General features: G+C 43.2%; 1 protein-coding gene across 1 annotated transcript in view; it reads right to left on the reverse strand.

The window, feature by feature from the left end:
• LOC104946315 (unconventional myosin-Va-like) overlaps positions 1–15,061 on the reverse strand; it is a 66,217-nt gene that overhangs the window by 18,706 nt on the left and 32,450 nt on the right. The gene's annotated exons all lie outside the window — the stretch shown is intronic.

The raw sequence follows: 15,061 nt of genomic DNA on the forward strand, positions 1-15,061 counted from the left end.
TTCATTCCAGTGTGTCTGGAGAGAGAGAAGACCCGAGAAGAGAGACACACCCTCGTCCCGTCAAAGTCACCATGTCCTTGTGTTCACCTTTGTGGTTTTGTTACCGTAGTTTTATACCATAGATTATTAAAGCCCATCATTCATCTAAATAAAATAAAAGAAGAGGTCTCAACATGTCTTACGCATCAAATATAAACAATCATAAGATTTTTAGAGGACCTAACGTACACACGGAAAAATACAAATATGTCAAGTCGAAAACTAAGATAGTAGAGTAGTTTGGGAAAAATTTTCCCGTATGAAACCAACAACCACTTCCCTATATTCCCTATTTTACTCAACGTGCAGGTGGAAATTAAATAACATAGACCTTTTCGCGTATTGATATATGTCGTGCTAAAAAACCAACTTATCTAAAGCTTCCCAAGTTTTACACCACCCAGTGCTAAATAACCTGGTCATTTTTTTCACCCAGGCCCGGACTGGCCGCAACCTCTTGGTGACGGATAATTACATACATAAATACATACATAATACATACATTACATACATACATACATACATACATGGACTTGTTTTTAATATTTGCGTTGTGAAAACAAAACGAGGGTATAAAAAGGTACTCTACTTGAGTTTTCTATATTTTGTAAAAGATGTATGTGTTTATGTGGAAGAGAGGTTATAACAAAGTGGGTTTTGACTTTTTTAGACACCTATCACTCGGCGAAGAGGAAACCGCTCTTAGGTAGGGGTTGGAGTGTCCCAAACCGTATAGTTCTACGACTAATCACACCACAGTTGTTATTAGCTAAGCCGCCTACGTAGCGTTACGTCCCGTACGTGCTAAGTCGAGCTACCGCCGTTTCACCGGTATTGCTAATACAAAAGACCGGAGGCACCTTTCACACCCCGTTAACGAGACAGCGATAAACCTCAAAATTTGATGTTGGAGGTCCAAAATTTTGACACAATTTGAGGTTTTTGTATCACTGTTCTGTTAACCGGGGCGCCTCCAAAGTTAATGAAGGCCGCCGGTAGTATTGTGTAATTGTTCCTACAGAACTCCGCCTCCCTCTACTGGTGCTATCTGCCTGGTAATTTTTTGGGCGTGGGGTCTTTCGCCCTTTCGACTTAGACCCGTGTAAAACTAAGGATGCCCCTTCATTATACCTCTTTGATCTGTTTCCGAATCCGCACACCATTTTGGACGGTGGCAATTTTAGTTCGGTGCAAACGTTATTGGTTGAAGGGTTGAAGGGGTGGTTTAAGTAACAACTAGCGACCCGTAGGGGGACTCAACCAAAGGTGTCGTGCGTGTTTTTTTCAACTATGGAGGAGGTTCCCTTAAACCTTGCCAGCCGATCATCCAAGTTGCAATCGGTGTGGTTGAGATCTCTCGTTTCCTCCTAGTGTCGCGAGCCACCCGTACAAAGTATGCTTCTAGATGCCTGGATAAGACACCATCTTACACCCCAAAGCGGTTAACCGAATATTTTGAACTTCGGGGCCATATTCGAAATGGCCCTTTCTCGACGAAAGTGCCTAAGACGCCGAAGGCCGTTAATATCTGTTTCTTTGTTTCCGTTTACCATTACCTTAGGTCACCATTTGTCGGGCGCACATCGGTAATTGTTCACTGCCGAACCCTGAAGTCCAGCGTTCCTCAGGTAACATTTGGTATTGCCGTGTAATATAATCGTCACTAACCGTCTCAACGTAGGGTGTACACCGACCGTCCTGCTCTCGTGCAAAATACTCTCGGTCGTGACCCACGAGTATAACGCTCCGATGAAGAAACCTACAACAACTCCCTTACCGTCGATCTGTCTAATTTGGGTCACAACACGACCAACCTCCAACTGCCTTGTTTGGCGGGGGCCGTGTATACTATCAACGACGACTGTAGACCGCGGTTCAGAGGAGTAACGATATTTACGAGGGAGGGAGCGCGTATGCAACTTGGAGCGACGCGTCGCCCGCGAATTCGATGGGGCTGCCAGGAAGAGCGTCCCCGAAGACCGTCTCAGGCTGCGTAAGAGTCGTATAAGGTGCGTCGTGGTTTTCCCGGTCGTGGACGAAACTCTTTTGGTCCTCCAACAGAATTGACTGTTCAGGTGACTTTGACTATGACCTAACAGCGGTGTCCACCTATCACGAGTGCTATACTACCCTCTCCAAAAACGTTGACGTTCCGACGTCACGGTAACGGTGTGACGACAGCGGACGGCGATTTACATCTCAACCTTTCAACCTGTAGCAGGTGAGAAGCGTCTCGTCTAGACCGATTTGTACCCTCCCCCTTTCCGTCACTTCCTGTAATTTTGGTCACTTTCCTACGGGACAAAAATACAGTACTCCCTCTCGTCAGGATGTCTAGTCTGGGAGTAACGTGGTCCATAATTACGGCGTTTGAGGGAGGTCTTGTACCAAGTCTTGTGATAACCTCTGTTGGTACTAGGGCCCCTACACTTCCTTACGGTACGTGTTTTTGTCCCTAAGAGGAATTCTCCATGTGCTCACCCCGTCTCCTTCTTCTAGGGAAGTTTATGTAGGAGACGGGACCTAGGAGCGAAAATTGTCCCCCAATGGCAAGGTACTGTCTTCTCCTTCTCTTATCCTAACAGACTGCGTCTCTCACCTGAAGTCTCGACGTAGGGACTCTCCATTAACTTAAAGATGAAACATTTTGAATACCTTAAATAGACAAGTTAAGTTTAACATTATTGAGTTACATCTACCAACTTATTCGTCGCGACGTTATCAGGTCAATTTTACAATTTCTGACTCCTTGTTTTAATCAATAGAACAGAATACACTCGACGTCTAACCGACTCCCTTTCACGAAGAATTGACGACAAAATACGAGAATAAAAAAAACAACCTTTGTCATAACTCTTCCTCTTACAAAATAAACACTAGTCTTCTACTCTCGCGGTCTGCCTTCCTTGGTGCCGGCCGTCTGTCCTCCAAGTCCTGGTTACTTCTCAAACGACAGCACCTATGTACACAGGACTGAATCGTCCCGGGAGACGGGGTTTTCTTTACTTCGGAGCAGTAAGCCGGACGAACACCAAACGACCTCGACCCCCGTTACCCCTGGTACGTTCACTTGGACCGTCCTGTCTCATTCTGGCGGCTCACGGTTCACGACTTGCTCGTTAAAACTTAACATGACATTAGGAGGGTCGACTGAGAGGAGACTCCTAGGGAACCCTTGACCACCCGTACGCGGTAATTCCCCGTGTAAAGACGAGGAGAAGTATCCACGCCGTTTCTCAATGAACACCTAGGGTCTGTTCACACAGTCTCTCTTCTGCATACCACGCCGGCGCATAATAGGGACGTTTTTCTTGCCCAGTTTGGCCTGGCGTCACAAACAAGTCGAACCAAAAAACCGTGTTCTCTCTGGAAACTTTTAAGGTTTTACCGGCACTTGGTCATCTCTCAATACTGACATCCGAATCCAGGTTTGATATCACAGGAGGTGAGCACTTTGCCTAACAAATACTAACACTACCAACTTGAGTCTGCCCTCTTCAACAACGTGTTTAACCATCATTCGGCATTCCCGGATGTGTGAAATAAAAACCATGAATGTTATAACTAAGAGTCAGACTATAGAAACACTACGTCGACTACACAACTAACGGTCCTCCTAAGAGTGAGTCCATATATAACAAACAGTAGAACAGAATTCGACGATTCGACAACAACAAGCGTTTCTTAACGTGAACCGAGAATATGACTTTTTTAAAGTGTCATATTCACCAATGAACACACAAGTCACTCATAAAATAAAACGACCCCACGGACCCACCAACCAACACAATGTGTTATCACACCTGACTAATGACAAACACGTGTCCCTCCCTCAAGTCCCTAACTCGGACAACATCTCCAGATAAAAGTCAACAAATTTTTATTGACACCCTGTTATAACCGGACATTACGAGATAAGTTAAAGTTTTACCAAGATTTCTCTTCTTCTCCTTGTCAAGAATAAGTTGACGTCACTAAATACAAAACAAGAAAAAAGTCAAACTCTTACCGAATAGGTATGGGACATGGTAAAAACTAGATGAATAAATTAACAATAAATTCCCTGTAATACACCTTCTAAACGTTCCTCTTCACCTAATTATGTGTGTAATGCGTCGGCGTTATTTTTAGATAGGATAGACTGTACAACATAAACCGGAGGTTACTGAGTGCTTGTTTTCGGGAACCACACACGTCATCTTAACATACGTAGCGTAGCCGTCAGCGTTACGTAAGCATCTTAGCTTAGCCTTAGCAAGGAAAGCCACTAGGATAGCTTTAACTTAACACTCCGGTCACGGTTACGTTGGGGATACTAAATCTGTCGTCTAATAACGTGTCCCATTTGGAATCCGAACCGGTGTTATTTCCGGTGAGACTTTCGACGTAAAAAACCGAAAATACCCCCCGAGACCCCCCCAGGCTTTTGGTCAGTCATTTAGACACACTCCCCAAATCCCCTAATCCCAATCCCAATCCCCATCCATTACAACAACCTAGCTCACACGGGGTACCACACCACCCAATACCATACCCGTGCCGCATACCAATACCTGCTGCCATTGGTTTCCGGTGAGCTAAAGTCGTTGTAATGGGTATTGGGCATTGGGATTGGGAGGTGTCGGTCTATGACACCTGACCAAAAGCTGGGGGGTCCGGGGGTTATTTCGTTCTTTCGACGTGCAAAGTCTCACCGGGAAAAACACCAGTCGTATTCCGTGTGGACACGTTATTAGTACGACAGATTATGTCCCGTAGAACTGACGGGGTGTGGGACACTCCACCCACCTAATAGAGCCGCTTTCCTCTTCACTAGTTATAGTGTCTAGAGAAAAAAGTCCTAAACACTTGTTATAACTCTCTTTACCAATAAAACACCTCTTTACCAAATCTAGAAACCATAAGTAGAGTAACTTTCTTACCCTCGTTTTGTTTTCACAAACGCAAAACTATACAAACAAGTCAACATACATATTACGCTCACTATAGTAGTTAATAGTCACCAGATAACCAGTGCTATAATTGCTGTACTAACATCCGTGAAATGTTTTTGGGTACCGTTGAACTGTTTTGGTTTGAAGGGTTAAGTGTTGTCTCCTTTCTATAAGGAACCCACCAATGTACTACATGAGACTAGAGATTTGACCTCTGGTCAAGGAATCTCTTTTGGCGGTCACTGCGGCAGCATTTTGGGCCTCATTCAACGTAAAAATCCGTCGCAGGCCAAGGAAGGAGTTCTTTCGTACCGTAAAAAAACGGTAATCCCCCTAAAACCTTTTATCGGCTTAATTTCCAGAAAACAACTGTGTATTAAATCTTCATTAAGTGTCCAAAACAAGAATGCTGTAATTTATGTAGTCACTGGGGGTGACCCCTAAAAACTTTCCGAAATGCACAGACTTTTTGCTACCAAACAAATCGGCTCACCAGGCCAAAAGTCGTAAATAATCTACAAAATGGAGGAGATCGATCTGATCGGAGCAACTGTGACAAATAATCCAACTGAAACCGGCATGGACAATGACTGTTTTAAATATGCGCTTATCCAGACAAGCCTGGTTTGGACACTTTACGTGCAGAAGAAACTTTTCTATTAAAGAAAAAATTATAAATGTCTGTCTTTTTATGCCTTTAATAGCTACTAACTTGAATTTTTATAAAAAAATAATTAATCAATTATTTTTTACATTTTATTGTAATGTAGAGACAAGGCTTTTAGCAACAATCATGTATTGCATTACAATTATATGTAAAACATTTTTAAAAAAGAAAAAAAAAGTCTAAATATGATATTTGGCCTCAAATCATCCCCCAAGGGGGGGTGCGCCCCCCAGGTTGGGAACCACTGCTCTAGATGATAGGAAAGGAGGTTTCAAACTTCCTTTATAACCTCCTTTAGCTTAGGAACCACTGGACCTCCCTTTAAGAAAGGAGAGGGAAAAAATGCTGCCCCACAATGCCTTGCAGCCGCAGCATTTGCCGTCACACAACATTCGGCTGTTCACGGAAACAACCGATTTTGACGGAGAAATTATATCATGAAAGTTACGGTGCTTATTAAGATTTTTAAAACGGAAACTTGCCAAAGTGTTTTGTTTTGAACGTTCATCAGTATTATAATCAAAAAGAGAAATATGAACGTTAGTTTTTACTGAAATTATCAAATAAAGTCAACATTTCATAGTCTTACTGAGCTGTGTGGGATTTGTTCAACTTTTAAAAGATGTTTGAATGGTGATGTACACAGTGATATGTGTTAAGGTCTAACGTTTATAATAAATACATTTTTATTGATTTTAAGATATTTTCATAGTTCATACAATCATACGTATTGGGATCATTTGTATTAATGTAGACCGGATGACGAGCATAAATTTCACTTTCCTTTTTTATTTCAATTCCAACTTTGGTCATGAAGAATATGTTTCTCTGTTGTCCACGTTCATAAAGCATAAAACAACGGCATCAGAGCATGGTGCAGAGTCAAAATAAAAGTTTGACTTAATTCTCAAATTTTATTTTTTCGGATTTTATTTTTCTTCACTCACACATCCGCGACCCACTCGAAACGGGTCCGCGACCCACTCGAAACGGGGAGTTGAGAACCACTGATATAGAGAACACATACACACACGCTACATCTGAGCCCATTTATCTAGTGCCAAGGTTAGGCATGAGCCGTCACAAAGATGGATCTCTTCTCTCGCTCTCACACTCAATTGTCCGAATCCAATTGCTCAGCAGCTTAATCAGTCATGCTCACCAGATAACTGCGATAGGAAACATACACTTAGCATGAAGACGTTTTGGTATAGAATGACCTAGTCTTTGATTCTACTTAATAGCAAAATGTCACAGATATTTGGTTTTCCTACAGCCTTTGGTTGACAGGGAAATATGATGTGATTAGAGGAAGTTTAATAGGGGAATCAAGAGCAAAGGTGGCTTTTTTGTTACAAACAACATGTATCTTTTTAACAGTACATTTTCTGCATTTTTGGTATTTTCTCGTGACATCCTTTGATGGAGCTATACTTTACTAGAGAAGTGTGGTATGTCGACATTGTCGACATTTCATTGTGTGAAATAGATTTTCTTCATTCAATGCGTGCACTTGCTTTGGCTTTTGTTGTATTTCCTTACCGAAACTTGATTCGAGTACAGATGAGTATGTTCAAAAGGAAGTGGAAAAAATCACAATGCTAGACAATAGCCTTTGATGTTTTACTTGTTGTAGACAATCTACATTAATACTGATACTGATGTGCAAGGATTATAAATCATTTCACCAGCTTTAATGTTTGGCGAGACTGCCAGACAAAGGTCAGGATCAACAGATGGATCCTTTAAGCCAAAATGCCAGAATAAAGACGTTAAAATAAGCCCACTTTCTAATTGTCAGGAAATCATGCACAATCAGCTGTTATGCCTTTTCATTATAGGAAGCAAGGTGCACTCTAAAAACCCATTCTCATTTCCTATGTGGTAATTGCCATCTAACCCTTGTTTGAAAGGGGCTATGTAATTGTGTTGATAAACCCGGGAGGAGAGTTTCAACCTAATTTGAAGTAGATGATGATTAGATCACAGTGACAAAGTTTCACTCCCAACCACGTACTAGCGCTTCATCACCCCACATCTATACAATTTGCACATATTAATGCACAGTAGTTACAGATGAATGTATTTGTGAGACTTATTTTTGTGTGGCTTCAATCTGAGGTTTTACTTTTAACATTTCATAAAATATCCCTTTAAGCCCTTAAATTCAATTAAAGACCATCTTGTAAAAATGTACCTGTTTCATAGGCATAACAACACAAACAAGTTGCAGTTTTCTGCTACCTGAAAGTCTGAAGGAAAAGTCTGGAAAATCTTCTCCCCATTATAAGACATTAGCATCATTGTTTCCAATGTACCCAATGCCTGTGCCTGATAACACCTGCAGGCATTATAAAATCCCTCTCTTGAGTGTGTGTGTGTGTGGGTCTTGAGGACAAGCATGTGTCTATCAGAGAATATGAGTGTCCTAACAGCTTTGTGCTGTGATAATGCCATGAGCCCAGAGGAGCAGGCTGTCCTGTGCGACAGGGGGGACTCTTGATTGCCTAGCAGCGGTAGCTAAGCAAAGCACTTAGAGACCTGCAGCTCTCTGGAGAGGTTAGCACTAGACGCCAATGACTGCCGTGGATGATCCCGCCTCCAGTTAAGAGCATATAACGCGAACACACAAACACAACTAATGCTGTCTCTGCTGTCGCCCACACAACGACAAGTTCCATTAGAGTTTTAAACTAAAGGGAGATGCATCCATTTTCAAATCAGATGGGAGCTTTGTTTGTTTCAGCACAAATGAACAAGTTAATGACATGAACCTGCACTGTGGGACATGGTGTAACAGGATAGAGCAGTGATTCTCAAATGGGGGTACGTGGACCCCTAGGGGTACGTTGGGGTACTGCAGGGGGTACGTGAGGTTAAAAAAAATAAAAAGGTTAATTAAAAAAATACCACGCATGATTTCAAAAATAATCTTAGTACAATAAGTTAAATGGAAAACACAATTTTATATAAAATATTCCTAGAAACACTAAGGGGGCCCTCATATAAACATGTTACATTTGTGTATTGTATTTATAGTTTTTAATAATATATCATTTTGTTCACTGGTTTGTTAAACATATATTAATTCAATTGAAAAACTTTCATGCATAAAGATGAAAATATCCTTAGTTTGTTGTAATTCATGCATTAAGGAGTTAATAAATCAAACACTGATGGAACATCACTATATTGTAATTATTTATATAGGCTTTTTCTGTCAAACATTTCCGGGGTCGGTCAAGGGGGTACTTGGCTGAGAAAATGTTTCAAAGGGGGTACGTTACTGAAAAAAGTTTGAGAAGCACTGACATAGAGGACCAAGAACTGAGCCTTGGGGGACTCCACTAATAAATTAAATCCCTGTTAACTTCTGGAGGGATCCCAACTTCAGTCAAGTCAAGAACCAACTGGAATTTAAAGCTATTCCCACCACCATACATCTAATAAGGAGACCCAGAGAACGGTCTACCTCACCTCTTTGATGACGTCTCCGATGATCGATCATGCCTGAAGGATACAGCTATAGCGTGCACGCGCCAGCAGACCTCCCGACGTTACCCTTGCCCTTTTTTTCCTTTCTTACCGCTCCCGGCACCCTGTCCCCCCCCAATTTTTGTACCTCGCCTGACGCCGGGTTGTCTTAGCCCAAAGTTTTCTGTTTTTTTCTTATCACACACACACACCGACACACACACACATGACACGACGGGACGACACAGCACACCCGACACAGACACACACACACCAGACACGCACACCCCACACACGGACACACACAACACACACCACCACAAGACGACGCACACACACACGGGACACACACACACACACACACCGACACGGGCACGACACCGACACCCCCACACACCACGACACACCACACAGACACACACACACCCACACACACGACACGACACACACACACAACACACACACACACACACACACACGACAACAACAGACGACACACACCACACCACACGACACACACCACACAACGACACCACACACACACAACAACACACTGATTGTACTCTCGTCAAATCTGCTTCATATTGATAGATAAATGCATTTGTCGAGAAGGGCTTGTGTACCAGGTCATACTGGTCTAATAATACATCTGATAGGGTCGAATGACGATGAGACACAGGAGTAAGCCTGTGCCACTATTCGAACCGACGTATAAATATACGGTAAATCTCGCCTACATGGCCTATAGGTTTAAGACGTGTTCGACGGGACACTGGTGACGAATCCGCAACTATCGAATCGATCCAAATCGGTGCTATAGTAAACCTGCGTATAAGTTTAGTCACTGCGGAGTTAGTTAAAGAAAAGAGTTTAATTGTCAGCGGTAAAAAAATCAATGGTCATACCGGGCATGCAAATAATTTTTTACTTGGGTACGATGTGAACGATAAAATCCAGCAAAACACGAAAAGTCCTAAGAAGGCATGAATAAAATGCGCCGTCTTTCGTTACAGACACTCTTCACTGTACAACACGCAATACTCGGGCGTCGAGGGTCGGCAGTATTAAGAGCTAAACGGAATGGCTTTAAACCCACGGGGGTGAGCTTGCGATACATTCATGTCTACGACGAAGCCTTTACTCTGGTGTCGTAATCAGGCAGAAGATCCAGGAGAAAAGTAAAAATGAAGAATAAGGAGGGAAGGAAAACAAAAAAAGGTGAAGGACGAGTAAATAGGCTAGCGGACATTAAAGAAAAAATTGGGGAGTCGACTAACGAAAGGAAGACACCCTAATAAAACTCGGGAGCATAAAAAACGGCGACGGCAAATAAATAAATTTACACTTACGGGAAGTATAAATGAGCAATCAAGTCCAATAACACAGAAATAGTTTTCTGTAAACAAAGAGAACCAAAAAGGGCATAGATAGTAAAAAAAAAAAAAAAATGGACAATAAATGCATTGAGCGGGTCGGACGGCGGTAATAAGAGTGGGAGATGGATTTGCTGCTGGTGGGCACAGAGGGGGAGGAGGGAAGAAGGAAAAAAAATGGTAAATAAGTGGAGAAAAGGGGGAGAGAGAGAGAAAAGAAGAATAACGACATTAGTAATAGTATAGAACTAGTGATTAAGAAGTATAATGGAGAAGGATTACAGTGGAGATAATGGGTTGGAGGAGAGGAGAAGGGGGGAGGAGTGAAAGCCCGGACTAGAGCTCCCCTGGGCTACTTCTACCGCTTCCGCAACTGGACCCCCAGCCCTCAGTCCGTGAAACTCGGGCTTGAAGCCGGGGCCTACGGCGAAGCGAGGTCCAAACGCAGCCGACTCGTGATGGTGTTCACGGAGCAGACCCGGGAGGAGGAAGTGATTGAGGACTGCACTACCGCCTCAGACAAGGGCAGGTCTCACTTCGAGAGGCGAGTACGTCTTGTGACCTCCACTCGGGGCACGTAGCAACGGTCTCTCCCTCGCTGCTCGTTCCAAATCCTTTGGTCAAAATCCGTAGTGTCCACCTCTGCAAACCGATATTCTACTCATTGGTCTCCCGGGAAGTTTATGACGACGTACGTACATGAGATCTCGCCGAAAAGTTGTTTATCTTTTTAGGCTGCCGGATATTAGTCCTCCGTAGTTTGAATCGGTATTGTTGGGGTGTAAAGAGTCCGACAGAAATGCCAATATTCCCTTTTCGTCTTTGTCGATGAGACTAAACTTTACACATAACTCCCGAGTCAAAGTATATTTCATGTTGTTTTAAGTTTTGAACACCTTCGAGAGTATATAGTCCGCGTTGTTGTTGTTGACGACCTAACAGGTCAGATTGACCCCGTTTTCTCCTTTAGTTACGGTTGTTATGGGTTTACAAACACATCCACTCTCTTATTGTCCACGTGTCATTGTTTCGGTCTGACTATACTTAGACCGAGGGAACTCCGAAACTCAGAGAGAACAAACAAAACCGCTGAAAAATAGGCGGACTGGCGAGCTACAGTCATGGCAGCGGGACTCATCCGGGTGCTATAGGAGACGCACCTTTCTTTGTGGAAATTCATTCTCTTTTTTATTAGACGTGTGTTGTCAATTGTAGTCGACACCTTAGTGCACGTAAAAGGGTTCGAACTGACGGTGAATTCTCTTGTGAAAAAACTCCGACGGGTATCCTCACTTTTGTGAAATTCGATTTACCGATAGCATTGTGTACGTATCACCGGTTGTTGTTGTGTAAATTAACAACGCTATGAAACACATGGGGGAGAAATATAGCTGCAGTCCCCAGTTAATTTCGTAAACACGTCTCTCCACAATTTCGACGTTCGCACGAGTCATTTGCAGTGCAGCATTGTGGTGATGTGGTGTGATGTGGGGTGATGTGGTGTGTGAGACGTGTGGATGGGTGTGTGTGTGATGTGGTGTTGTGTGAGGTGTGTGTGTGTGTCCACAAAGTCAGTACCCACATCATCAACTACCAGCAGTGGGAACTTGAACACGAGCGATCAAGAGGTCCCCCGGGGAGGTAGTGGGTACGTGGCCGGAGGTACCTCGCGAGGTCGGCAGAAAAGTGAGGACTCGCGATGTACGACGCCTTTGTAGGCGCATAGTGGGCGGTCTGCGAAAACCCCGAAGACGACCCCCTGACGGTCGACGCGGCGTGTGTGTGTGTGTGTGGTGTGTGTGTGTGTGTGTGTGTGTGTGGGTGTGGGTGTGTGTGTGTGTGTGTGTTGTGTGTGTGTGTGTGTGTGTGTGTGTGTGGTGTGTGTGTGTGTGTTGTGTGTTGTGTGTGGTGGGTGGTGTCCTAAGTATTTTATGACAACTTATAGATAATTAAAAACATACAAAAACGTGCTATAAAACATACATATCATATTCGGAATATTATAGACACTTATACTTTTTCTTTCTCATTAATAATTTCTATATTGTTTGTGTTTCTTGTTGTAGACATAATAGTGTTGTGGTTGTGGAGACCCAGGTCGAAGAGACGCAAAAAACACTAATCGAAAGAGAGGCCAAGTCAGTAGACTACTAAAATCGTCAGCGAGGTCAAGAGGCTCCGGACCAAGAAGTCCGGTGACTTGCGAAGGAAGGAAACGGACTTTTGTGGTGTGTAGTGAGGAGTCCATTCTATCGTTTTCTTCTCTGAACGCAGATTAGAGGTAAAGAGTGTCTCCGACCTTTCTATCGGGCCCCGAGTTTCCTTGGTTTGTTTGTTATTCGCTGCAAGCTACAAGTTTCGGTTGCCACCGACCGACGTTTGTGAGACCTACCTTTTTGGTTTGTGTGTGGCTGTTGTGGCTGTCGTGTAGTGTGGGCGGGATGGGTGTGCCAAACAACACAACGAGTAAGGTTGCTTACGGTACTAGGAATGGTCAAACATGCGAGCAAACATTCTCCACTGATTAGTCCGAAGGTTGGCTTATATTTGGTATATATGGTTAACCATAATAATTTCCACTCCTTAATAGCGTGGTTTTATGCTAAAGGTTTGAAACAAACTCCTTAAATGAAACATAAGGATTACAGCTCTATGGATTTTGATGGGGTCCTTCCTCCCCGCGGACAGGGGTTCCTTCGTCAGGACTAACCAACTCTCTCTGTTATCGTGTCTAGGGTCCTTCACTAAAACAGAGAGGTAAAATAATAATACCAAACCTAAAAAGCGACAGAAACAAACTCCGAAAAAACTCCTCTAGAACCAACTACGTACGACCCACACAACCTGAGTATTTGCAAAAAAAATATACATGTAACTTTTACATGATACTTTTAATTTCCATCCCAGATCATCTCCTCTGTCGAGTCACACGATCTACAACTTTCATGACCTTTAGACGGAGAAGTGAAGCTGAAGGAGTCGTCTCGGGGAGGACGGGTGTGTGTTCTTGTCGTGGTGTACTGGTTACTCCGTCGCTCTATTCAAACACGTGGTCTACTTCCGACTGTTCCGTCCATCCGGTAGGTAAATAAAACGGCCCGGCCCGAGTCTACTAACCAGCACCGAAAATGTCGCGATGCCGAAGGTGTCTACTTGTAAAAACATACAAAATAGAACAAGTTTCGTAAATTATAATAAAGTAACGATAGCCCATACAATTCTCGTAAGTAGCTATATTGTGGTTCACAAAGACTTCACTTAATGGATGGGGGGAAATTCACTGACTATGGTATTATAAACATTATTAACAGAACCGGGTTTATCGTACGAATTTTGTTCTCTTCTTAGTTTTACGAGTGGGCAATTTTTTAGTAGTATTAAAACATGACAAATGTGTTAACAAACCAATAAAGAACTCTGGAATCATAGTATATACCACACTTGTCAACAAACAAACTCTACAAATTAAGTAGAGGGTCTACTGTTTCTAAACATCTTAGGTGGGTTTTGTAGATCTATACTTACGAAGACAAAACAGACCAACAAAGACACTCACGACACTACGACTGGACGTCCGACAGGTCGTGCTGCGCGGTCTCTAACCTGGACGGACGACCTGCCGCGACCTCTGGCGAGCATGTATCGTCGCAGCATGAGTGAGGTAATAACTAGAGGGAAGTCGGACTCCTTTGTGTGTCTCTCTCCTCCCGTGTACTGAAGTAAACTATACAAACTCGATTTTGTGTGGTAATGTAAATTTCGTGTGTTATACAAACCTATACTCAATAGACCTGAGTAGACGACTCCTGAAGGGCTAGTGTGTTGTACAAGTTGTGCACGAACTGTAAACAACACATAAGAATTTACAATACTTTCATGTATCGCCCAGACGACACAAACTCCTCCTACTTGTAAGTCGTAAAGAGATACGATTCGAAGCCCGGAAATGTCTTGAGAAAGTATCTACTTCCTAGACTGCATTCTAAATTTTATGTTTTGGATGTTTCGGTCCAGTATTCGAGACACCTTTTATTGTTTACGTTAAAATACTATTAAGGTTTCGGAGAGAAACACGGTTATAGACGAGGACTAAAAAGGTTTATTCCAGTCCAGCTATCTCCTTCTTTTTCAATTTTTTTGTCTGTCTTTTTCCCGAAGTACTCGAAACCTGTGGAGCTCTGTTTGATCTTGGTGACTGGACAGCCACAACAAAACACACCACACACACACACACACCACAACACACACACACACACACACACACACACACACACACACACACACACACACACACACACAATAGATGGCAAGAGACTTCCGAAAGAGAGGGTAGAGCGCCCGACGAAACGCCTGGGAGGAGACCCTGCCGCAGAAAGAGTCGGACCCTGTGGACCATCCTTTGTAGTGTCTAGTTTAGGGCGACTCTGGGAAAGATTAGGCTACAGACGATATTTTCGTAAAGTACTCAATTTAGACTCGGGGCAGGAGAAAGGACTTTCAACACTAAGTTCGTCAAATGTAGTCCTTATTTATGTAAACCCAAAGTCCCACACTGCAAATTCCACCTCCCCCCC

Source organism: Notothenia coriiceps, unplaced genomic scaffold (assembly GCF_000735185.1).
Source record: "Notothenia coriiceps isolate Sejong01 unplaced genomic scaffold, NC01 NC01_scaffold00010967, whole genome shotgun sequence".
Classification (NCBI taxonomy): Eukaryota; Metazoa; Chordata; class Actinopteri; order Perciformes; family Nototheniidae; genus Notothenia; species Notothenia coriiceps.